Raw genomic sequence first — 26,867 nt, 5'->3', positions numbered from 1 at the left:
ACTGCACAGAGATTGCACCTAATGTGGCAGCTGTTGTCAAATGGTAGCATCTGTGATATGGTTTGGCTGTGTCCCCACCCAAATCTCATCTTGAATTGTAGCTTCCATAATCCCCATGTGTCGTGGGAGCCACCCGGTGGCAGGTAATTGAATCATGAGGGTGGGGTTTTCCCATGCTGTTCACATGATAGTAAGACTCACGACATCTGATGGTTTTATAAAGGGGAGTCCCCTTGCACGTGCCTTCTTGCCTGCTACCATGTAAGATGTAGCTTTGCTCCTCATTTGCCTTCCGCCATGATTGTGAGGCCTCCCCAGCCATGTTGAATTGTGAATCAAACTCTTTCCTTTATCAATTACTCAGCCTTGGGTACGTTTTTATTCGCAGCATGAGAACAGACTAATACAGTCTGCCTACATTTACCTGTTGGGAAGAGGCCCTATTGGTAGCAAAGAGTGGTGAGATTGATTAGTGATGACTGTTTTGGGCATGAAATCGGAGATTGGTGGCAGGTATCAAAAAAAGCTCTTTGGCATCCAGAGGTCCTTTTAGAGAGAAAACCATCTTTGTCTTGGATGTATTTTTACAGGTTGTTTTAGGTGTTAAAGACAGGGCCTGATGGACATAAGCTATAACAAAATAGCAAAACAAAATGAGAGGTCAATTGTTCTGCCAAATGAATAAGAATTCGAGATCATGGATGAGCAGGAGAGGCAGAAAACAGAAAGGAAGTGTAGGAGAAAAGAGGCTGAGCTACATGCTGGGTAGTGGAGCTTCAAAGAGAATGGAAGAGAACACGGGAAATTCCTTATGGTAGAGCAGACAAAGATTTCAAAAGTCAGAATAGCTCATTTCCAATTTGTTGATCAAAACTGACAATTCTAGTCTTTCATACATGCTGAGACTTGTGTTGGTGGCATTTGGGGAAATAAAGGAATGGGAGCAGTGTTCAGTATGAGACGACACAATAAGGGAAAAGAAGAGAGCATGTAAGGTGCTGAAGTGTTGATCACAAAAGGAATCAACTCAGCAAAACAGAGAATCCAGGCTGGATGTGGTGGCTCATGCCTGTAATCCCAGCAATTTGGGAAGCCGAAGTGAGAGCTTCAGTGGAGCCCAGGAATTCAAGAACAGCCTGGGCAACATAGTGAGATCTGTCTCTTCGGAAAAAAAAAACAAAACGGCGAGGCACAGTGGCACACACCTATGGTTCCAGCTAACTTGGAGGCTGAGGTGAGAGGGTCGCTTGAGCCTGAGAAGTCAAGGATCATGCCACTGTACTCCAGTCTGGGCAACAGAGACAGACCCTGTCTTAGACAGAGAGAGAGAGAGAGAGACAGACAGACAGACAGAGAGACAGAGAGAAAATCTGGATATAAAGAAATACAAGCTCCACCTTCACCCTTAAGTTTCCCTGGACCAATTTGGAAAAGAACCTGAGTCTTCTGCTGCATGTGGGATGAAGGTCTGGGCTAATTTCTTTTGAATTTTAAAAAATAGGATACTACAAGGTGATGTATGTAAGATAGATACCTACATGCTTCCCTGTTCCCTGCTATCCTCCTAATTTTACAGATGGGGAAACTGAGGCCCATACATCAGGAAGGAACCTAATGGAGGTTTCATCTGGTGGCTGCCCAATGAGCCTTTTTCTGTGAGACTGTGGTAGGAGATATTAGGCAAGGTTAATGAGCCAGCCCTTCCTGTCTGCCATCATCCTTGGTCTGCAGCACTCAGCTCCATTTGGGCAAAATATCACAGACTCTCAGATGCACTTTTATTTTTAAAGGGAGAATTGTCAAAACTTTAATGAAGGCTGTTTAGTCATATGCATGCTTGTGTGTGTTGGCATATTTGGGCAGGTTACGGGGTATAGTTGGGAATCTGGGTATGACTGGAAGGGAAAGCAAAAGGAAGGGCGTTTCATGGTCCAATTGCTTGCTTTTAGTTTTTGCTGTATCCCTCCTCCCCAGAGGGGTCATTTCAGTAGGATGCCCCGAAACATTAAGTCTTGCATGTAAACAGTGGGTGGTCACTTAGTAATGGGAATCTAGGGGAGCCCAAAGGGCGGCCTGATGAAAAACTGGTTCCTCCATTTACCTCCCTACAGTGCCTAACATTTCCACCATGAGGTACCCCCTTGGGATGAAGCATGGCTATGCAAATGTCTTTGCTAAGAAGGGAGCAAACTCTGTAATATCTACCAATGCTCTGTGAGGATTCATTATTGATAAGCCCTCGAAATATACTGCTGTTTCTGTTTTCAAAATATTTGCATGTAGACATTGTTATTTGAGCCTCATCACATTTCTATATCAAGAACAAATAATGTCCCCATTTTTCAGAGGAATAAACTGGGTCTTGGTCCTAAAAGATAGTGACTTGTCTGGGAGCAACCTAAAGAGCAGAGGTGAGAATCCAGGTCTCAGCATATAAACTGTCAGAGTATTAGATGATTAGTGTTTTTACCTTCAAACAGGATTACATTAAAATGTTTTGCAGTTAGATTTTGGTTGTGCAAGTGGTAAATTTTCGTTGGAGAAAAGTTAGAAAATGAAGAAAAGCCAACAAAGAAACAAAACTTTAGCCATCATCCTACAAAGATTATCTTATTTTCATTTTGGGGTATAACCTTCTTGTCTTCTTTTCTATAGCATTGTGACTTTTTTTTTTTTACAAAAATGGAATAAGAATATATAGAATTCCATGATGTGAATGTATTGTTACTTACTTGACAAGCCATATGGTAGCAAGCATTTACTGAGCTTATTTGTTGAAAAGCAAAATGCCAGGACAATGATGGATATATGAATGGATAAAGCATGGTTCTTATAATCCAGATTAACATGCTGCTGAGCAAGGCAGAGGCAGACAATTCTCATTTGTTCAAAACTAGATTGAATATCTGCTATGTTCCAGGCAATGTCCAAGGCATCAGGGATGCGTCTGAGATCAGTATAGAAAAGGTCTTATGAGGCTCTTTTATTGTTGGATGGAGACGGATGATAAGGAAATAAATGCGTGAGTAGATAGGTGTGTGTTTATAAATATGATGAGTTGGTAATAGGTTGTATGAAGGAAAATAAGATGGGTTCAGGAGAGAGAATGAGGAATGACAAGACATTATTTTATTTTGTTTTGCTTTTGTTATTTTTAATTGATGCATAACAATTGTACACATTTAAGAGGGGAAATGTGGTACTTCCATACATGGATGCAATATGTAATGATCAAATCAGGATAATTAGCATATCCATCACCTCAAACATTTATCATTTCTTTGTGTGGAAACCATTTAAAATCCACTCTTCTAGCTATTTGAAAATATACAATAAGTTGTGCTTCATGATAGTCACCTTGTAGTACTGTAGAACATTAGAACTTATTTCTCCTACTAGTTGTACTTTTGTTTCCCTTAACTAACCTTAGCTATCCCCCCTCCTCCCATCCTTCCCCACCTCTAGTAAAGACTATTCTATTCTCTAATTCTGTGAGATCTGTTTTGCAGCTTCCACATATGAGTGAGAATATGGGGTATTTATTTTTCTGTGCTTGGCTTATTTCACTTAACGTAATGTCCTTTGAGCTCATCCATACTTCTGTGAGTGATAGAACTGTGTTCTTTTTATGGCTAAATAGTATTCCATTGTGTATATACATCACATTTTCTTCATCTGTTGGTGGACAGTTAGGTAGATTCTATTATCTTGACTATTGTGAATACTGCTGCAATAGATAGGGGAGTCCAGATATCCCTTCGACATACTGATTTCCTTTCCTTTGGGCATATACCCAGAAGTAGGACTGCTAGGTCATGTGGTAGTTCTATTTTTAGTTTTTTGAGGAACGTCCATACTGTTCTCCATAGTGCCTGTACTAATTTACATTCCTACCAACAGTATATGAGTTCCCCTTTCTCTGCATCCTTTGAGTGAAGAATGAACGAGCAGCAAGTTCAAAGGAGGTGGGAAGGAGGTTGGTGCTGGGGAGGACCATGGGAGGAGAAGAGTGGAAGAGAGTTAGGTTTGCTTGTAGATATGTTAGGAAAACCCAAAAGCATTGTGAGCAGGAAGAATGTTAGTGTGGTTGAAGAGGTAGCCTGGGACAAGATTGTTTAGGATCTTGAAGGCCACAGTAAAATGGCTAAATGGTGAAGAGAGGCTTAAGCAGATGAGTGATATGAGCTTATGTCAATTTTCAAAGGTTCATTTTGGCCTCTGTAGAGAAAGTGAACATGGTGAAAGGCAATAAGAAAAGCCAGAAGACCAATTTGGAGGGTGCTGAAATTATCTAGGAGGGAGACAACGGTGGCTTGGACCAAGGAGGTAATGAAGGGGATGATGTGGGTTCCAGTTCAGAATATATGGTGAAGGTTGAACTCTCAGGACTTCCCAAAGAATTAGCTCTGGGAGTGAGAGATGGAAAATGATCAAGGATGATTGAGACTGGGTGAATAGTGTTCCCACAACTAAGGTGGAGAGGACCATGGGAGGAGAAGAATGGATGAGAGTTAGAGGTTTGGTTGTAGATAGGTTAAAATCATTGTTAGACTGCCAAGGGGAGATCCTAACCACTCAGTTAGATATACAAGCCTGGAAGTAAGGGGACAAGTTGCAATTAAAAATGTAAATTTCAGGCCAGACGTGGTGGTTCATGCTTGTAATCCCAGCACTTTGGGAGGCTAAGGTGGGAAAATGGCTTGAGGTTAGGAGTTTGAGACCAGCCTGGCCAACATAGCAAGACCTTGTCTTTAAAAAAATTTTTTTAAGTAGCTGGGCATGGTCCACACACCTGTAGTCCTAGCTACTTGGAAGCCTGAGGTAGGAGGATCTCTTGAGTCCAGGAATATGAGTCTGAAGTAAGCTATGATTACATCACTGCACTCCATCCTGGGCCATAGACTAAGACCCTGTCTCTACAAAACAATAAAATAAAATATAAATCTCCGAGTCATCAGTGTATAGAGGCTCTTGAAAGTTATGGGACTGGATGGGAAAATGACTCTTTGGTGTGGGGTTGGGAGAAGGGAGGCTTGAGTTTCAATGGGGTTGGGGGATAGTAAGAATATGAAGACTACCTTCACTTAATTTGTGGTTGTGCTGAAGACGGGCTGGTTCTATATGCTTGATGATAACGGGATGGATCTTGATGAGAAAGTGGTCCCAATTTTACCTCTAGAGAAAGACAGAAGTGAGGAGCACTGAGCATTGAACAGAAGATTATAAGACCCTGAGAACAAGACAGAGGGAAAAGCAGGAAATTAAGATAAAAAGGAGGCCAGGTCAGGAAGAAGAGTGGAAGAAGAAGAAGGATTAGGTTATATTCAAGTTGGCAAAAATGAGCCCAGGGAGGCTTGTCTCTGCAAATAGGCTGTGGCTTTAGGTTAATCACTGACACCTAGGGAGCCAGTCATGCTGGTTGCCACAGATGCTGACACAGTCCTTTCACATCTTCCAACAGAGTCAGGCTCTCCATTCCCCCACTCCTTTGTCCATTAGTTGGCATGGATTTTGGTGCATCCTGTGAATATAGTCATTGCATCTTGCATTACTCACCTGCTGAGATACTACCCATTATTTTATATCTATGGGTTTTAAAAAATGCTTCTGAGAACTTGATGCAAGGTTGTGTGTAAACAGCAAGCTCTAGGAGACCCCAGATTGATTCCTCCTCCCTCCCACCTTTGTTTGTTTCTCCCTCCCACCCTTCTTCCTCCATCCTTGTATACATACATGCATGCATCCATCCATCCACTATCCACTTCTCAATCCTTTTAGCCAATCAATAACTCTTATTAAGCTCTTGTGTTTTGACAGGTTTTGGGCTAGGTGTCAAAGACATAAAGAAAATAAGATACAGCTACTCTAAAGGAAATAGGAAGGACAGGATTGCTCTGATCTGCTCTAGACAGGTAGTGATGTCTTACTTGTAATTCCCCAAAGCAAGTCAGTCCACATACTAGTTACATTGTAATTACGTGAAGACCTTTTAAAAAATACATATTCCTGCACCCACCCCAGAATCGAAATCTTCCAGGGAGTTGATTTTGAAAAGGTCCCCAGGCCATTCTAATGCTTGGTCAGGTCTGAGAATTCAGCTGACTGAGGTTCAAGTGGGTTCTGAGTCTCAGTTGCCTCTGATGAAGAATGGGTATGATTTATAATTATTCCACCACCTTGTGGCATTGTTAGAAGTAAATGAGGTTGCATTAGAGAAAACTCTTAGCACAGGAATGCTCCCTAGTGGGTCTTCTGGACATATGTGTGGAGGCTAAGGCCTCCTCAAGACTGAAAGAACCAGCAGCATCAGCACCACCTGGTTAGAAATGCAGAATCCCGGCCCCACCCAAGAAGAACCAAATCAGAATCTCCCTGGTGATTCACATTTACATCTGAATTGGCTGGTAGAAAGGGTAAGCGGCTAGTCCAGCTTGTCACTGAGGCAGTCACACCTGGGAGCAGATCGTCTCTATTTAGGAACACTAATGAAACATAAAAATGATTTCCTTGGTTGTAATTGTGGGATGCTGCTGTGGAGTTGTAACTCTGGGCTGCTCTGTTTGTGGGTTATTGAAGTGCCCGTTGCACAGCATGGTGTGTCATTCCTGGAAGGCAGAGGCAATAGAGAGGCATGGGAGCGCTAGATAATTCCATCTCCCTGGCTGAAGTGGTCCTCTCCTCTCTATTTGAAGAGTCACACCCGCCCCTCCCCACCAGGGCAGGCTGCTCCTCTGAAGACACTGTGTGTCACAGGGCACAGAGCAATGTCTTCTCCCCAGAATTGAAGCTAGATTCAGGGGAGTTCCTGTCTCTTAACACTTCTTGAACTTGAATGTGCACATGAACCATCTGAATTATCTAGGTATCATCTGAAAACACAGATTGGGATTCTGCACGTTTGGGGCAGGACCTGAGACATGTGCGTTTCTAATACACTCCCAGGCGATGCTAACACTTCAGATCCACGGACCACACTTTCATGAGGAAGACACCAGCACTACTCAGTAGCCTTCAAAGAATGCCAACTTTTCCTTCCACCCACAGTGAATTAAATCAGAATTTCTGGAGGTAGAACCTGCACATGCGTTGGCTTCAGAAGCTCCACAGGTGATTCAGATATGTAGTGAGGATTGAGAACTGCTGATTTAAGAAAACTTTTTCTTTTCCTTTCCTTTCCTTTCCTTTCCTTTCCTTTCCTTTCCTTTCCTTTCCTTTCCTTTCCTTTCCTTTCCTTTCCTTTCCTTTCCCTTCCCTTCCCCTCCCCCTCCCCCTTCCCTTCCCTTCTCTTTTCCTTCCTTCCTTCCTTCCTTCCTTCCTTCCTTCCTTCCTTCCTCCTTCCTTCCTACCCTCCCTCCATCCCTCCCTTCCTTTCTCCTCCCTCCCTCCCTTCCTTCCTCCCTCCCTTCCTTCCTCCCTCCCTCCCTTTTTTCCTTTTTCCTTCCCTCTTTTTTTCTCTCTTTCCTCCTTTTCTTCCTTCACTTTTTTTGGAAACATTGTGTTGCAGAGCAGACAGGTGAATTGAGAAAGAGCTGTCTGCTCCAATTAAAGGAATGATCATGGAGAGACTATTGATAGGAATACTCTCAAGAGAATCTCTCGATGAGGAAGTCTTTCCAGGAGTCTAGTTTGAATCCTGCATGCTGCAACTGAATTATGTCATACTTTTATTTCTTCTCCCGTTTATGGGAATTCGAATTCTCCTGGTGCTCATGTCTAAAGAGACACAGCCAGTGCAGATAGCCCTTGGCATGATCCACTTCTATCTCCTACATTCCCAAAGCTTGCTGGGATGAGATGCAGTGAAAGTTTGAGGAGAAGGGAGAATGCATCTGCAAGACTTGCCACTCTGGGTCACAAGACACAGAAGCCTAATTCAAAGATAATTAGGCCCCCCAAAATGATTTATGTTTGTTCATACAACTGAAACATTGGTCATTCCAGCTGGATCCCTTGGGTCAAATGACATCCTCTGTAGCCTCCTCTCTCTGTTCCTCTCTGTCTCCTCCCATCCTTTCCCCCTCCCCTGTCTCAGCTCTTAGTTACTGCGTGTTGGTTTCATTCTCAGGCAGGCTCTCCCTTTGTGATAACAAGAAGATAACCAGCAGCTCCAGGCTCATATCCTATTCTTTTAGAAAACCCGCAGTGACTCAGGCCTATAATCCCAGCACTTTGGGAGGGCAAGGCGGATGGATCACCTGAGGTCAGGAGTTCAGGACCAGCCTAGCCAACATGGCGAAACTCCATTTCTACTGAAAAATACAAAAATTAGCCAGGCATGGTGGCAGAAACCTATAATCCCAGCTACTGGAGAGGCTGAGGCAAGGAGGATTGTTTAAACCCGGGAGGCCGAGGTTGCAGTGAGCCAAGATTGCACCACTGCACTACAAGCTGGGCAACAGTGAGACTCTGTCTCAGAAAGAGAAGAAAAGGAAAGAAAACCCAAAGAACAAAATGGAGGTATTTTCCTTTCCTGGTATTTCCCCCAAATTCAAAGGATAGAGTCTTGTTTGTTGTGATTGGTTCATAATCCTATCGTTCAGTCAATCAGTAAGACCACGGTGATGTGAGCACTTGATTGGCCAGTTCTGGGCTATCCTATCTACATATATAGAGTCAGCCCCACCCACCCAAACCAGAAGGAGTTCTGGATGCTGAGCAGACCCTGCAAGATGCCCTGTGCAGCCTCCTAAATTTCTCGTAACCCACAGTCCTGGGGCAATCAGGCCTTGCCCAGCCCAGCATGTCATTCCTCGAGGGCCCTTTGTAGACTCTTCTTTAGTGTTTGTTGTGGGAGGAGTTTTTTTTGATAACTTTGCTCTCTAGAGAACACGGCAGAGGCAGAGAGACTCGTTTCCAGCAAGTATGGAATTGAAAAGGTGGTAGGAAGGGGAGCAGAGCACACACATAGGGAGAGGTTTTTCCTTCCTGTCCTCGTGACCTCACATTTAATTTCAAAATAGACTTCTATTCACCCTCTGGGAGAGTGGCCAAGGGCGCGGGCTGGAGGCTGGAGAGCACAATTCCTGGCTAATTTTCCTCCCAGGATTCCAGAATGGAATCAACTCTTCAGTTTTGAAAAGTGCAGTCTTATCCATGGACATTAGATGATCAAAGTATTATAGGGGTGGGAGGAGGCCCTCTGCTGTTTTTGAAAAGTTGTAAATTCGGATCATGTCAATTCCCATTTCAAACCTTCCAGCAGCTTCTCACCTGTCTTAGCGTCAAATCTAAACTCCTGACACATGCAGACCTGGCCCTGCATCCACTCCACTCTGAATTTGTGACACATTGATCAAAATGCTGATTTTGTGATACATTGGTCAAAATACTGCAGCCCCACCTGCCTGCCTTCTGTTCCTTGGGGCATCTCTGCCTCTTGTCTTAGGGGATTCACATGTGCTATTCCCCTCCTTGGAGCTCTTTCTTCCCTTCTCACTTCCCATTCTCACCCCAGCCTCGTTCTCTTCCTTATTTACTTCTAAACTTTTAATTAAAATGCTGCATCTGGTGATAACCTCACCTGGTCACCCACCTCCAGTCTGAATTAGGCTGACCAGCATAACTCCCTGATTTTCCCTTTTCTAGCTCCCACGTAATTTGACCTTAAACATTTCTTGCACTGTCTATGACACTTCCATTGTTCCTGTTTGACTCTAGGCTCCATGAAGATGGGAACCTTGTCTGGTTTTGTTCATCAGTATGTCTCTTGGTCTTATTTTGACCCTGCCATATAGTAGGTGCTCTGCAAATAGTTGCTGAATGAATGAATGAGTGAGTCTGATGATGTTCCCTGTGTCTCTCAAATTTGTCTACACATAAAATTCAACTGGGGGGTCTTGTTAAAAATACAGCTTTCCTGAGCTGGGTGCAGCAGCTCACGCCTGTAATCCCAGCACTTTGGGAAGCTGAGGCAGGAGGATGGTTTGAGCCCACAAGTTCGAGATCAGCCTGGGCAACAAAGCGAGACCCTGTCTCTTTAAAAAAATGCAGACTTCCTAAACCCTCCTCTTGGATCTTCAGATGCAAAATATCAGTGGATCCTGGGAAAACCACTAGGTACTTTTAAAAAAAGTTTGCCAGGGTTAGAAATAAACAGGGCGCCCAGAGAGGACCAGGGGCAAAGATAATCTTTTGTTTTAATTTGGTTTTCAATGAATCACAGAGGAGTGAAAGAAAACATGAGCAAACAGTATTAAAAATTGAGCAATGGAAGGAGAGAGAGAGAAATGTTTGTTTATAAGAATGCTAAGTCATAGTTGTCCTGAACATCATAAGCAGAACCCTAGCTAAGTAGATAGGGTTCAATTTGAATTAGTACTAGGCTGCTTGCAGTGTGTGCTTGTTTCTATCTTGATGACAACTGAGTGATTTCTATACACAGAGAGCTAGGAAGTCCAATAATATTCTTTTGCTGGCTCTATCACATTTCTGATAGAACCTCCCACTTCTACGCCCAGACACTGCACCCATAGTGTGATATAGCTATCCTTCCTTCTGGTTAGAATATTTTCAGCTCCTTTCCCCACCCTCTGACAGAATGGATTCAAGGAATTCAAACACACTATAGCTCCCTTTTGTTCTGTGAACACAGGTAATTAAAAGCCCACCAGCTTTCTATGCTGGCAGTAGCATGGATTAGCTTATTATTTCTTGGCATGTTATATTAGCAACTCACTCCTGAAAAAGATACAAATAAACAAACAAGCCACCCTTCATCTTAATTGATAAACTTCTACCTTTTTGAGGTCAGGAAGTGTTTCTTCCATTTTTTCAGATAGCACCTTCATCAGAACTTTGCACACATTTACCATGGCTTGTCATTAATTAATACTAAGGATATATGTTATTATTAGTATGATACTTCATAGCATTTTTATGTCACTTTGCAGTTTGCCAACAAATTTCTGTATTATTTTATGTAATTTTGCAAGTGTCTCATAATTAGAAACCCTTTGGGTATACTTTAAACATACACATTCCTAAGACCTACTCCAGAAAGCCTATACGAATGGAATCTGAATGTTTAGCACTCTCCTGGGTGAGTTTTAGGATTAGCCAGAAAGGGGGCCCACCAGTGTGGTGGCTAGGTATGTGGGCTTGGGAATCAGCCTGAGCTGGGATTATATCCTGGCCTCTCTAGGACCATATACACATTACTACAGCTTGCCAAGCCCTAGAGTTGGCCCATCTGTAAAATGGGGCTGATGAGACCAATATCAGGGAGATTAAATGAGAGCACATGGGTATGGAATGTGCTCAGTAAGCAGCGCCGTCTACAATAATGTATTTCTTTCTTCTGGTGGCATAAAATGGCAGCTAAGGACCTACATTTGGGGTTCAAACCTTGTCTCTTTCATTTGTAACCTAAATTACTACTGAGTCTCAGTCTCCTCATCTGTAAAATGGGGATAATGGACATATTTACCTCGAAGAATTGTTTTGAGGATTAAACTAATAGATTATGAAAAGTGGCACTTTAGAACAAAATCTGGCACACCCTGAACTCTATATCAGGGCTAGGTGTGGCAATTTTTACATCCATTTTATGGAAGAGGATGCACATACCTGTTAGGAGGGGAAATAAGACTGCAAAGCCTGTCTTCTCTGCCCAAGTGCTGGGCTCTTCCCAATCGACAAAGCTAATTCTTGATGCTAACCTTTCCTAAGACTGAAAACCAGGACAATGAATGCTCATCTCTGTTTTTTCCCTTGTGGAGAGGGAAAGGATCAAGTCTTTACCGCACTCCATTGCCAGCTCTCCTTCCCTCCTGCAGCCCTTCTTTGCTCTCCTATCCCAGAGCCAGGCCCCATCACCACTTTTCAGAAATGCCATCTTACTGGGGCACCACCCTCAGAGGCCCTAAAAGACAGAGTGATTTGGGATTCTCATCTCGTCTCCATTTGTCTGCTAGAGTCTGGGCAGACACCAGAACACAGTCATCTAATTAGAAGTCTCATCTCCTCTGGGGCTCGGGGCTACTGGTGCATGGCTCCCACATTTCCCAGGCAGGGATGGGATGCCTCATCAGCTAGGCTAGCAGTGGAGGCTTCCCTACAAAGGCCTGAGAGGCAAGAGGGTTTCCCAAACTCTGGATTAGGAAGTCAGGAGCCTGGGCAGTGCAGACCCAGGACCAGGGTTTACATGGATGTGACTGCTGAGAAGGACATCACCCTGTCACTCTGAGCCTCACTGTCTTTATCTGTACAGTGGAATTATCATTGTACTTACCTCCCAGGCTTGTTGGGCTTATGTGTATAAAGTCATGACCTCAAGATCCCCTGACCTCTACCCCATTCCTTTAATGTCCCCCTTGCTTTTTCTCCTCCCTTTCTAAACTCTTTATTGATATGGTTAGAAAGGAAGAATATAGCAGTGATTGAGAACATGCACATTGGACTGACCTGCTTAACTATATATTCGGTCCCTGACTTTTTCAGCTACGATATCTTGAGCACATCACTTCACCTCATTGAAGCCCAATTTCCTCATCTATAAATTGGAGATGATCATCCTCGACCCTCCTTGTATGATTGTTGTGATTGTAAAGTGGGGCATATAGTAAGTGCTCAATAATTATCCTCTGTAATTATCATGAAGCAAATATGGAGATGCACTCTTACTTCTCATTTACTATGTGGATGATAGAGCAATGTTCTCTTCCAGGAACCTCATCATCTATGTGCTTTGACAACCTCAGGACTCAGCTCGTGGGGTCCCTCCTCTGCAAAGCTTTTCCTGAGAGTTGTCCTCCTCCTAACCTGCGTTCAGCTTTCATTTCAGCCCCCTGAGCTTCCTCCATCATAGGGCTTTGCATATGACGTTCTTTAAGTCTGTCTCCTCTGCTGGACTTGGATTTCTTTGGGACAGGGCTCATGCATTAATACTCGTGTTTTTGGTACTTTGGGCAGCACCTCGGACAGCACCTTGCATCTATTTGGAACTTTGTGGAAATAATGAAGACACTAAGAGCTTAAAGCAGTGTTTCTCAAAGCAATTTGACCATGTAAAATACATTTTACATGGCAAAACTGGTGATGCATGTGTGCACACACACACACACACACGGTGGGAGATAAATGCTTATATCTGTTTGACATTTGTTTCACATTTCATTACACCCAATGCACTCTGATAATTCCTCCCTTCTCTCCTCCCCTCCTCTTCTCATCTATTTCATTTTTAAATGTCTGGGATCTACTAAATTCATTTCAGAACTAACTGTTCTGAGTTGAGAAGCAGTATCTTGTAATGCTAAGAGCATGAAACATTGGAAAAAGTTAGACCAGGGTTCAGATTCCAAAACCACAGCTTACCAATTATGTATCCTAAGAACATCACTTTAACTCCATAAACTTCAATTTCTTTATCTGTGAAATGGAGCTAATAATTGTACCTGCTTCATAGGTTTCTTGTGAGAAATTAATGAGATAATAGGAATAAAACAGTAAGCACAGAGCTTGGTATGTAGTGAGTCTTTAACAAATGGTCGTCATTATCAGAATCATTCATGGAACTCTTGTATGACTTTACTCTTTTCCCTCACAACCTTCCCAAGTCTCTGTATTCTCTTAATCTTTGTCCTCAGTCTCATTCATTTCCTCACAGGCCATCGACAGTGATCTCACCACTCTCAGAAGCATAAGAATGAGCCATGGATTCACAGTGGTGTAGCCTGAGGAGGTGATTTGAGGGAAGACAGCAGAAATCTCACCACCGACCCATGGGGTGAAGGAAATAGCGAGTGGTATGGAATCTGCCCTTTCCCTGATTCCTCCTGATGCTAGTGGGAAGTATTTAAAGATCTTAATTAATTGCTACATCTAATGTAATCCCTCCTCCAGTGACTTGATGGAGCCCAAAGACTTTTCTCCCCAGCTCTTCTCCCTTGCCCTCAGCAACTTTAAGGTCCAGGACCCTGGCCAGCATGAGAGAAGAGAGTGGAAACTAATGTATAAATCAAACTTACATCAGGAATGCAGTCACCTATCACCAGGACCTCAGGATGCTTGGTCATCCCTCCAAGAACCATGAGCACTGTTAGAGAAAAGTCACAAAAACAATTCAACATTATCCCAATTCTTCCTTGCCATCCTGCATTTCTTGGCCTGGAGATTCCCTTACCCTCAAAGTCAATGCTTCTGGAGTAAGCAGAGCAGTACAAAATGGCTAAGGGCCCCTCTTGGAGGCTGGACCTATATCACAACAGTATATGCATGTGATACGTCCTAGTATAGTGCTTAGGAGTCAGGCAGATCTGGTTCTAACACAAACTCTGCCACCAACCAGCTGTGTGCCCTTGGTCCAGTGAGTTAACTTCTCTGTTTCTCCATTTCCCCGATGGAATTTTAATAATATCAAAATACTACCTATTAGATTATACAACAAAATAAAATAATGCACTTTAAACATCTGGTATCTTTAATTCTTCAGTAAATTTCAGAGTCATCCTCATTATTGCTGTTACTGTTGTTGTTTTAATTAACAATAATTACAAATAAGCACTTTAGCTTCTAAATTTAATGCTAGAATATCTTTTAACATGAAGAATTCTTGAGCTCCACTCTCATCATCTCCTTTTGACCCGGGAGAACCCAGTTGTTCCTGTGGACTTGCAATCTTGTTATTTCAGGCGAGGGCACTAGATGCACTGACATTTGCTTGAACTTAAGCCTACAAGGAAGGAAGAAGCAGTTCTTTCCTTCTGAATACCAGCTAGTTTCTAACTGCTGCTGAATAGGGGTAGAATATAAATAGCAGGTCAGAGAAAAAACACCCTCATTTCTTTTTTTTTCTTCTTCTCTGGCCTCAAATCTTTCTCTCGTCTCCCAGAAATGACTGATTTCACTGCTATCCTGCCACCTACCTTGCACTGTTGAGTTCCTTAAGGCCAGATGCGATCACTTCTTACTCTTCTTCAATGTCCAGATCAGTGTGTAGCACTTAACAGAAGCTACATATATTGGGGGCTGAATGTGTGACCCCTGCTTATCTGGCATTTGCTTTCTCTCCTCCATAACTTCCCCCAACTCAGACACATTTTTATTTAACTAATTAGTTTAAAGAGCAGAACTTTAGCAAGCTGTATCAGCTATTTCTCCCCCTCGCTGATGCTGAATTTTAGTAAATTCAGAGATGTTTCCTTCATAACTTTGAAGGAAAGAATCTCATTCTCTGATCTTGGTTAGCAATGAAAGAATCAGAGGTCAGAAGACACAGCATAAAGAATCAGAGCAATTTGAGCACCCATGTAACTACCACTCTGGACAAAAAAGAAGACATTGCCAAGACCTCAGAAGCTCCCCGTATTTCCCTCCTCCCTCCTTCCTTTTCCCTGGAGACAACTACTCTCTTGCCTTTAACTGAAATCACTTTATTTTTTTCCCTTAGAGTCTAACCACCTGTGTTTGTATCATTAAAAATAGTTTAATTTTCCTATTTTTGAACTTTATATGACAGAATTGTAATCTGTGTATTATTGTTTTCTTCTTTCACTTGTTATATTTGAAAGATTCACCCATGTTGTTGCATATAGTTCTAGTCTATTCATGTTTATTGCTGTGTAAGTCATTGTATGAATATACACAATGCATTTATCTATTCTGTTGATGGGCAGTGTCATAATTTCTTTACATGTTGTGGTACTGTGAAATATATATTTGGTCTTTGTTCTTGTTTCCCTTTCTTGGCATACAACTCCTAAAATCATTGCAATCTTCAAAGAGATGAGTGCCTTTTGGTTATGCTAATAGATTGACTGGCAGGGATGGGAGGTGCTCGCAGAGAAGACCAAGGCAGGATTAGAGGGTTAGGACTTTTCAGCCCCACTCCCCAACCTCTGGAGAGGGGAGAGGGGCTGATTGCCAATGGGCAGGGATTTAATCAATCGTGTCTATGTGAAGAAACTTCCATAAAAAACCAAAAGGAGAGGACTTAGAGAGCTTCCAGAGAGATTAACAAAGGTTTCCAGAAGCTAGAGTGCCTGGAGAGGGCATGGGAGTTCCATGCCCCTTCATACACACCTTGCTCCTATGCATCTCTTCTATCTGGCTGTTCATCTGTATCCTTTGTAATATCCTTTATAATAAACCAGTAAACATAAGTAAATGTTTTCCTGAGTTCTGTGAGCCATCTTAGCAAATTAATTGAACCCAAGGGAGAGGGTCATGGAAACTCTGATTTACAGCTGATTGGTCGGAAGCATAGGTAGCAACCTAGTACTTGAAATTGGCATCTGAAGTTGGGGGCAGTCTTGTGGAACTGAGCCCTCAACCTATGGGATCAGATGGTATCTCCAGGTAGATAGCGTCAGAATTGAATTAGAAGACACCCAGCTGGTGTCCCTTGTAGAATTGATTGCTTACTTGATGTGTAAGGATAAAACCCCACATATCTGGTATCAGAAGTATTATACTGATTATGTGGTGAGAGTACAGTAAGAGAAAACAGAGTTTGTGTTTTTTTACATTACAACATGTTAAGGTTGTTAGTGACATTTTCTATTATCGATAATGATGTCATGGATATCTTTACAGACATCCCTAACAATTCAAATAGGACAGACTTCTAGATGCAGAATTTTTGGATCAAAGACTATGGCCACTTTTTAAACTTCCTGTAGAATGGTTGTACCAATTTGCACTTCCGCTAACAAAGTACATTTCTGTCTGTGTCCTCACACTATTGCCAATGTCAGTTTATTTGCATTTGTTTTAATTATGCCAATTTGACAGGAAAAGGATGTTGTCTCAAGATTGTAGAAATTTTCATTTGAGTGCTAGTGAGTCTGGGCACCTCCCTTCTTTACATTTATTGGCCATTTGTATTTATTCATTTGTGTATTGCCTTTTTATATCTTTTTGCTATTGAAATAATTGATGTGTGTGCCTTTTAATAACAGTTCACCTTAGTGCCCGGCTCTGGTGAAGCATCAGTTAGTGATGTTGGAGCATTTGGGAAGTACAGGGTGGATGGAGGAGAAGGAGGGGACTTCTCAGAGGCTCACAGATCTCAAGTGGATCTGCCAGGCGGAGAGTAATTTAGAAGCTTATTGTTCAGAAACCAAAGAGGAGAGTTGTGCATTCAGCCCCATGCTGGGGCGAAAACAATGCTTCCTGGACCGGAGGCCATTTGAGAACAAGGGATCATGGTCTAACTGAATCTGCCTTCTACCTCTTTTGTGCCCAAGAAGTTTCTTTATGATGATGACTGCCTGGGTTTCAGGAGTGTGAGGGGGATGTGGATAAAGGGAGAGAATACATGAAGCTTGGCCTGAAGCTTAGGATTTGAATTGCCAGCATCCAAAACTGAATGTTTACCTCCTTTTGTTCTCTCTGCCCTTATTCTTTCTTTGACAGATATCAATAGAATGCTCACCGTGTGCCAGGCAATGTGCTGGATGTTCGAGGTGTTTCATTCTAGCCGGCTGTGTCCCCCACTTCAGTAATTGTCAACTCCATCTTCTCAGTTGTTAAAATAAGAAGTTCAGAGTTATCCATGACTCTGCTCTTTCTGCAGTATGTTACGGCCTATGTACCAGCAAATTCTTTCAGCACTGCCTTCAAAATATATCAAGAATATGAAAAATAACCCAAATGTCCATCAACAGGTAAATGGATAAACAAATGTTTTACCTCCATACGATGGAATACTACTCGGGAATAAAAAGGAACAAATGATTGGTACATGAACAACATGAGTGAATCTCAAAATAATTGTGCTTAGGGAAAAAGCCGGACATGAAAGAGTATTGGATGATGCTATTTATAGGAAATTCTAGAACTTAATCTATAGTGACAGAAAGCACATCGTGGGTTGCCTGGTGATAGGCAGAGACAGGCAAGATTTCAAAGGGGCACAGGAGACATTTGGGAGGTAGGTATGTTCATTACCTGGATTGTGGTAGTTTCTCAGGTATACACATATATCAAAACTTATCAAGTTGTATTCTCAAGTATGTGTGGTTTATGAATATGCCAATTCTACCTAGGCAAAGCCATTAAAAAACTTATCCAGAATCTGACCGGTCCTCACCATCCCTGCTGCTACTGCTTCATCCAAACTACCACCTCTCTCACCTGGTTAACCCATGCTCTTCTAGCACTCTCCCTTGCTTCCCCATGTTGCCTTCTCCTTCTCCTTCTCCTTCTCCTTCTCCTCCTCCTCCTCTTTCTCCTCCTCCTCCTCCTCCTCCTTTTAGACAGAGTCTCACTCTGTTGCCCAGGCTGGAGTGCAGTGGTGCAATCTTCGCTCACTGCAACCTCTGCCTTCTGGGTTCAAGCAATTCTCATGCCTCAGCCTCCCAAGTAGCCGGGACTACAAGCATGCACCACCACGCCTGCTAATTTTTGTATTTTCAATAGAGATGGGGTTTTACCATGTTGCCCAGGCTGATCTTGAGCTTCTGACCTCAAGTGATTTGCTCACCTCCGCCTCCCAAAGTGCTGGGATTAACAGGTGTGAGCCACCGCGCCAGGTCCCCCATGCTCTCTTCTTAACAGAGTCCCAAGTGATGCTTTCAAAAGCAAGGTGATGTCACATCATGCCTCTGTTCAGAACCATCCAATGGCCTCCATGTCTTCCCATCACACCAAGGGCACTTACCTGACACACTGTGGGCGTATAGCCTGTCCTCCCACCATGGTGACATAAGCTCCATGAGAGCAGGTCCATTTTTCTTTTCTTTTCTTTGTTTTTCTCTTTTTTTTTTTTTTTTTTTTTTTTTATTGGAGTCTTGCTCTGTCGCAAGGCTGGAATACAGTGGCATGATCTTGGCTCACTGCAACCTCTGCCTCCCAGGTTCAAGCAATTCTCCTGCCTCAGCCTCCTGAGTAGCTGGGACTACAGGTGTGCACTACCACGCCCAGCTAAGTGTTTTTGTATTTCTAGTAGAAACAGGGTTTCACCATGTTGGCCAGGATGGTCTCAATCTCTTGACCTTGTGATCTGCCCACCTTGGCCTCCCAAAGTGCTGGGATTACAGACATGAGCCACCGCGCCTGGCCAGATCCATTTTCCTTCAGTGAAATAGATAATGAGTACAATAGCTAATTTGAAGAGTTCCCAGACTATTGACAGAGACATATGTAAATACAGTTTAAAAATAGGGCAATAATTTCTATAATAAAGAACTCCCAATGGAGGCACCTAAACCATCTTAGGGTGAAGTCAAGCATGGTTTCTTGGAGGAAACAGCATCTAAGTGGAGGCCTGAGAGATACACACGATGCCACGAGGAAGAAGACAGTTTTTGCCTTCATGGAATGGCACATATCACACCATGTGATAAATGCTTTAGTGGGGAAAGCAAGGGGGCGGAGGAGCAGAGAAGTGGGGGCCTGACCCAGCCTGGGGAGGGTCTGGTAACACTGACAAACTTTCTTATAATGAAGCACTTCCTTGTTGGGATGCGTCCACATCCTTTCACTCAGTCTCCACAATTCCACATTTGGGAGACTGTTGCCTGGATACAGACTGTGGCCTCAGGAACCAAGGAATTGAACCCAGATTTGGGAGATGCCCAGCCGTCACATTTCCCTGTTGCTTGCTTCCTTTTTATTTAAATTCTACTGTACTAATTTCCATCAAGTATAGTTGTTCTCCACCCTCTCTTTGTATCAGAATTGCTGGGAACTTAAAAAAAAAAAAAAAAAAGATAATTGTGTTCCACCTAGACTGATAGAATCTAAATCTCTAGAGGAGTAGCTTAAACATGAGTATGTTTTAAAAACTCACTGTTTCAAAAAATACCCATGTTTTTAAACTGTTAAAAACAGCTTTTTAAACTGTTTTTAAAACATACCCATGTTTAGGCTACTCCTCTAGCCTATCTACTTTAAAATAGTTAGCTACTAGCTAGCACTAGTAGCCTAAATGTAGGTTTAGGGTTGGGTGGGTTTTTTTGTTTTGTTTTGTTTTGTTTTGTTTTGTTTGTTTTAACTCACTGTGCAGTGAGTTTAAAAAATTCACTGTGGGCCAGGTGCAGCGGTTTACAACTAATCCCAGCACTCTGGGATGCCGAAACAGGAGGATTGCTTGAGCCCAGGAGTTCAAGACCATCCTGGACAACATAGTGAGACCCTATATCTACAAAAAATAAGAAAAAATTAGCCAGGACTGGTGATGCATGCCTGTAGTCCCAGATACTTGGGAGGCCAAGGTGAGAAGATTGCTTGAGCCCAGGAAATTGAGGCTGCAGTGAGCTGATTTTGCTACTGCAGTCTGGCCTGGGTGACAGTGCAAGAGCTGTCTCAAAAAAAAAAAAAAAAAAAAAATTCATTGTGTACCTGACAACCACAGATGTTATTCAAGGGTCAGGGGCAGTTGTCTTACCTGGAGTCCAGTCATTCACTTATTCCTTCATTTCATTCCTGCCTCTGGGCCTTTGCACTTAACCTTTCCCTCTGCCTGGAATGTTCTTCCTTTGGTTTTCTGCACATCTCTATGCTTCTCATTCTTTGAGTCTCAGTTCAAATGCAGAGGCCCTCACTGACTATCTTCCTTCTCCATCTAAAACACTTTCTCTCTACTCTCTCCACCCTGGCGACTTTCTCCCTATCATGTCACTTGATTTATTTCCTTCACAGCACTTATCACAACTTGAAATGATCTTATTTGCTGCTGTATCCCTAACACTAAGGAAATGAACCATTTCAGTAAAGAGTGAAGAGATCTGATACACATAAAGCACTTAGTGCAGTGCCCTACACATGGTAAGGATTAGAAAATGGTTGCAATGTTTATGAATGAATTAATAAACGATTATTATGAATGAAGCAATATACAGGCCTATGATGAAAAAGATTAGCTCTCTGACATATAGAAAATGCTGTGAGACACTGAGGCACTACCTCATTTTTATTAATCAGTTAGATGTTAAACTCTCTGAAGGTAAGGACTGTGTCTTGTTCATTATGATACAATCAGAACTTAACAGAGTGCCCGGCATAATAAGATGTTCTGATTTAGAAACTACTGGGTTACAAATAACAGAATCTCACTCAAGCTAGTATAAGCAGGAAAAAAATATATTTACCAGAAGAATAAAAGAGTCTCAGAGAACCCAACAATAGGAGGGGGAAGTGGGCCAATTACGGCACTTGAACCAAAAACCAAAAAGTGACCAGGAACCTAGCAGTCTTCTTGTGTCTCTCCAAAGCTCTGTGATCTTCATTTCTTTCTCTTTGCTAACTGGTTTTCTCCCCTCTATGGGCACATGGTTGTTCCCAGCCCAGGCTTTATAATCCCTTCTGCTTCAAACATCCTACAGAGATTGAATAGTTTGCATTCTGAATTCTCAGGGAAGAGAAAATCTGATTGACTTTAGCTCCTGCCAATCATTCACTCCCAGGCCAATCAACTAGAGCCAGGGGGTGGGGAGAATGGATGGGATCATGTTGCCTGCTGCTTAACTAGCAGAGACTGGAAATACCTCTTTGAAAAAATGGAGTCTTAGTTCAGATTTTCCCCTGAAGGCAGAGTTTGAGAGAAGAGCTTGCATGCAGGTATACTAATTGGGAAGAGTTGCCAGGGCACAGGGGAGGGTGGCTTGGAAGAGTGAAATAGGGAAAGCCAGTCTAAAGGTGTGTTACTGAGCTGAGATGTGGGCAACTAGGGCTTATATTCAATAAAGCCCCTCTGAGAACTGTGTAAAATGCATCTCAATGGCCTCCTGAGAATGGGTGAGGGGAGAATTCATCCACCACCTCCTGTCCTCCTTTGGTCAAGGGTTGCCCTAAGGGGGTGTTAACTCCATCACATTTCCAGTTTTGCATATGCACCAGCAAGGCTCTTGGATAAAGCCCTACAGCAGAAAGCAGGCAGTATGTGGTGCCGTGGAAGCAAGATGCTATGAAAATACACCTGCAAACAGTGATGTAGCAATAGCTGGAGCGAGACAGGTGGGCCAAGAAGATGTGAGGTAGACCATATGAATTGTCTAGCACAGGAGGAATGAGCAGGTTGTCTATGAGAGCATAAGGGTGGGTGAAAATAATTCATATCTCCAGTGTCTGCTCAATGAATGTTTTCTGAATAAGTGAATGAAAAAAGATAGAAAGGTTCTTGGAGGAGGCAAGATTTTAAGACTCCCTTCAGTGTATGAAGACTGAGTCTGGAGGGCAGTAAATAATAATGATTTGTTTGCAAGCATTTTTCTACCAAGGACTATGAATTTTATTGATAAGTCTATGATGTAGTTTGGACGGTAGATGATATTACCCCCATTTGGGGGTGAAGAACAGACCTAGCGAGGCTGAGCATTTATTCTAGGTGCCTGATGTCTGCATCGAAGCAAAGTTCAAGTTTTCATCTGCTTTGCCCTCCTGTAAATTATGTGGCTGCAGCAAGACTACAAGCTTATCTGAAGTACCAACTTCACCTCCATTTTCATACTCCCTCCTCTTTTGTAATTCAGCACAGTGAATACAGAGGATGTTAAGATCTAAAGTAGTTTCTAATTTTGTTTCATTATGACTATGAATGCAACCCTCAGGACCCATCCCTACGGTCTTAACTAAACTTAGTCTTTCAAGCTGTGAAAAAGTGAGATAAAGATCTGAATGGAGACTCCAGTGGAGGTGGAGGGCTGGGCTGACTCAGCCCCGATAAACCTGCAGTGGAGAAATCAATAGAGCCTTTTGGATGTTGCCATTATCCAACAAGGAAAAAAACTTCAAAAATAAATTGTGGCATGGAATAAGATCAGATGAAGCAGATAGCAGGTTTTGCTGACTGTGGGGGCTGTGTTCGGGATGGCATAGGAAGGAGAGAATTAGCGATTTAATGAACTCAGTTCTCTCCCTGCTTGTGCTATGCAAGTGTTTTCTCACTGATTGAAGAAAAGACTGAGGCCAAAGGTGAGCCAACAAATCCCAGTTTCTGCTTGAACTTCACCCCAAAGCTGACCCTCCCCTGAAATCTAGGATCAGCTTAGACTTGCAGCTTAGACCAGGAGTGGTTAAGCCCTGTAGCCTTGAAGTCGTGGATTTGAGTCAGGCTTCACCACACTGTATGACATTGAGCAAGTTATTTCACCTGTGTATGAGCCTCAGTTTCCTGATCTTGACCGAGCTGCACACTGACTGGGGCTGGAGGAGAGCCATTGCACAAGTGAAATGTTAGGATGTTATGAGAAGAGGAGGAGATGAAGGCTGAGCAAGAACAAGCAGCAAGGGTATGCCAGGCACAGATTTGACTCTTTCTTCCTGTCTTGACTCCAGCATTTTGGGAACCCTCAAAAAATGCACCCACTGAGGTGGTCTGTGGTTAAACTTCATATATTGATTGGTGCAGTTTTTCAATGGTAATAACTTCAGTTACTTTTGCACCAACCTAATGAGTTTATTTAAAACCTTCTTGAAGGTGCTGATTGCAGGGTGTAGCTGATTAGCAGGAGGCTGATTGGATGCAGAGAACAACTGCAGGGTAAGACGAGGATTCCCCTCAGGAGGACTCACCTGCCCCTCGGCTCCTCTGGGCTCTGCTCCCTGCCTAGTCTCAGGGCCAGGTGTTTCTTCTACTTGCCGCAGGTGACCTCTCTGGACTTTATTTCTTGCCTGTCTACGCTATTGTTACCTGCGAGACCTACCTTTCATGCGCGTCCGTGTGAAGAGACCACCAAACAGGTTTGTGTGAGCAACGTGGCTGTTTATTTCACCTGGGTGCAGGCGGGCTGAGTCCGAAAAGATAGTCAGCAAATGGTGGTGGATTATCATTAGTTCTTATAGGTTTGGGGATAGGCGGTGAAGAGCAATGTTTTGCGGGCAGGGGTGGATCTCATGAAGTACATTCTCAAGGGTGGGGAGAATTACAAAGAAACTTCTTAAGGGTGGGGGAGATTACAAAGTACATTGATCAGTTAGGGTGGGGCAGGAACAAATCACAATGGTGGAATGTCATCAGTTAAGGCTATTTTTACTTCTTTTGTGGATCTTCAGTTACTTCAGGCCATCTGGATGTATACGTGCAAGTCACAGGGGATGCAATGGCTTGGCTTGGGCTCAGAGGCCTGACATTCCTGCCTTCTTATATTAATAAGAAAAATAAAACAAAATAATGAAGTGTTGGGGCGGCGAAAATTTTTGGGGAGTAGTATGGAGAGAGAATGGGCGATGTTTCTCAGGGCTGCTTCAAGCAGGATTGGGGCGGTGTGGGAACCTAGAGTGGGAGAGATTAAGCTGAAGGAAGATTGTGTGGTAAGGGATGATATTGTGGGGTAGTTAGAAGAAACATTTGTCATTTAGAATTATTGGTGATGGCCTGGATACGGTTTTGTATGAATTGAAAAACTAAATGGAATAAGAGAAGGAGAAAAACAGGTATAAAGGTCTAAGAATTGGGAGGACCTAGGACATCTGATTAGAGAGTGCCTAAGGAGATTCAGCATAGTCCTGCCAGCAAAGATTATTTATTTACTTCAAGAGTTAAGAGTGGCAGTTTGGGGATAGCACCAGGAGATATCAGCTGTGATGGCTTGGAGAAACTGTGTAAACCGGCAGTGTAAACAAGAGCAGGGCATGTATGAGTAGTTGAGAACGGTGAATAGGAGTATGACTAGACAGAAGATAGTAGGAATGACAAGTTTTTTTGGGGCACAGTCTAAGTTGGTCTGGTGTCTGGAATGAGACTGGGCCCTAATAAAAAGGAGCGTCTATACAGGAGCTTAAATGGGCTGTACCTTGTAGCATTCTGAGGACAGGTCTGACTTCTGAGAAGGGAAAGTGGTAAAAGTATTGTCCAGTCCTTTTTAAGTTGGTGGCTGAGCTTGGTGAGGTGTGTTTTTAAAAGATCTTTAGTCCGTTCTACTTTTCTTGAAGATGGAGGACCGTAAGGGATATAAAGGTTTCACTGAATACTAGGAGCCTGAAAAACTGCTTGGCTGATTTGACTGATAAAGGTTGGTCTGTTATCAGACTGTATAGAGGTGGGAAGGCTAAACTGAGGAATTATGTCTGACAGAAGGGAAGAAATGACTGCGGTGGCCTTCTCAGACCCTGTAGGAAAGGCCTCTACTTATCTAGTGAAAATGTCTACTTAGACTAAGAGATATTTTAGTTATCTGACTCGGGGCATGTTGAGTAAAGCTAATTTGCCAGTCCTGGGTGGGGGCAAATCTTTAAGCTTGATGTGTAGGGAAGGGAGAGGGCCTGAATAATTCCTGAGGAGTAGAATAGCAGATGAAACACTGAGAAGTTATTTCCTTGAGGCTCGATTTCCACGATGGAAAGGAAATGAGAGGTTCTAAGAGGCGGGCTAGTGGCTTGTACTATAGCATAGCCTGCCTTTGCTGGTGTGTGGCGATTAGGCCTGGTGGAACTGCCATCAATAAATCAAGCGTGATCAGGGTGAGGAACAGGAAAGAAGGAAATGTGGGGAAATGGGGTGACTGTCAGGTGGATCAGAGAGATACAGCCATGGGGGTCAGGTGTGGTATCAGGAATAACGTGGGAGGGCGGACTGAAGTCCGGGCCAGGAACAATGGTAATTGTGGGACTTAACAAAGAGTGAGTACAGCTGAAGGAGCCGGGGAGCAGAAAGTATATGCGTCAGGTATGAGGAAGAAAATAGATTTCGGAAGTTATGAGAAATGTAGAGAGTAAGTTGAGCATAGTTTGTGATTTTGAGGGCCTCTAAAAGTATTAGGGTGGCAGCAGCCGCTGCACGGAGACAGGATGGCTAGGCTAAAACAGTAAGGTCAAGTTCTTTGGACAGAAAGGCTACAGGGTGCGGTCCTGGCTCTTGTGTAAGAATTCTGACCACACTAACCATGCCTAGGAAGGAAAGGAGTTGTTGTTTTGTGAGGGATTGAGGTTTGGGAGATTAATTGGACACGATCAGCAGGGAGAGCACATGTGTTTTTATCAGAATTATGCTGAGATAGGCAACAGATGAGGATGAAATTTGGGCTTGACTGAAGTAATGGGGGCTGTCTGTGAAGGCTTGCGGCAGTACAGCCCAGGTAATTTGCTGAGCCTAATGGGTGTCGGGGTCAGTCTAAGTGAAAGCAAAAAGAGGCTGGGATGAAGGGTGCAAAGGAATAGTAGAAAAAAAGCATGTTTGAGATCCAGAACAGAATAATGGGTAGTAGAGGGAGGTATTGAGGATAGGAGAGTATATGGGTTTGGCACCATGGGGTGGATAGGCAAAACAATTTGGTCGATAAGGCGCAGATTCTGAACTAACTTGTAAGCTTTGTCTGGTTTTTGGACAGGTAAAATGGGGGAATTGTAAGGAGAGTTTATAGGTTTTAGAAGCCCATGCTGTAGCAGGTGAGTGATAACAGGCTTTAATCCTTTTAAAGCGTGCTGTGGGAGGGGATATTGGTGTTGATCGGGGTAAGGGTGATCAGGTTTTAATGGGATGGTAATGGGCATGTGATCGGTTGCCAGCGAAGGAGTAGAGATGTCCCATACTTGTGGGTTAAGGTGGAGGGATATGAGAGGAAGACACGAAGGAGGCTTTGGATTGGGGAGAAGGGCGGCAATGAGATGTGGCTGTAGTCCAGGAATAGTCAGGGAAGCAGATAATTTAGTTAAAGTGTCTCAGCCTAATAAGGGAACTGGGCAGGTGGGGATAACTAAAAAGGAGTGCTTAAAAGAGTATTGTCTAAGTTGGCACCAGAATTGGGGAGTTTTAAGAGGTTTAGAAGCCTGGCCATCAATACCCACAACAATTACAGAGGCAAGGGAAACAGGCCCTTGAAAAGAAGGTAATGTGGAGTGGGTAGCCTCCATATTGATTAAGAAGGGGACGGGCTTACCTTCCACTGTGAGAGTTACCCAAAGCTCGGCGTCCGTGATGGTTTAAGGGGCTTCCGAGGCGATCGGGCAGTGTCTGTCTTCAGCTGCTAAGCCGAGAAGATCTGGGAAAG

Source organism: Hylobates moloch, unplaced genomic scaffold (genome assembly GCF_009828535.3).
Source record: "Hylobates moloch isolate HMO894 unplaced genomic scaffold, HMol_V3 SCAFFOLD_12, whole genome shotgun sequence".
NCBI lineage: Eukaryota > Metazoa > Chordata > Mammalia > Primates > Hylobatidae > Hylobates > Hylobates moloch.
The sequence above is the reverse complement of the archived record's forward strand: the minus strand, read 5'-3'. Positions refer to the sequence as shown.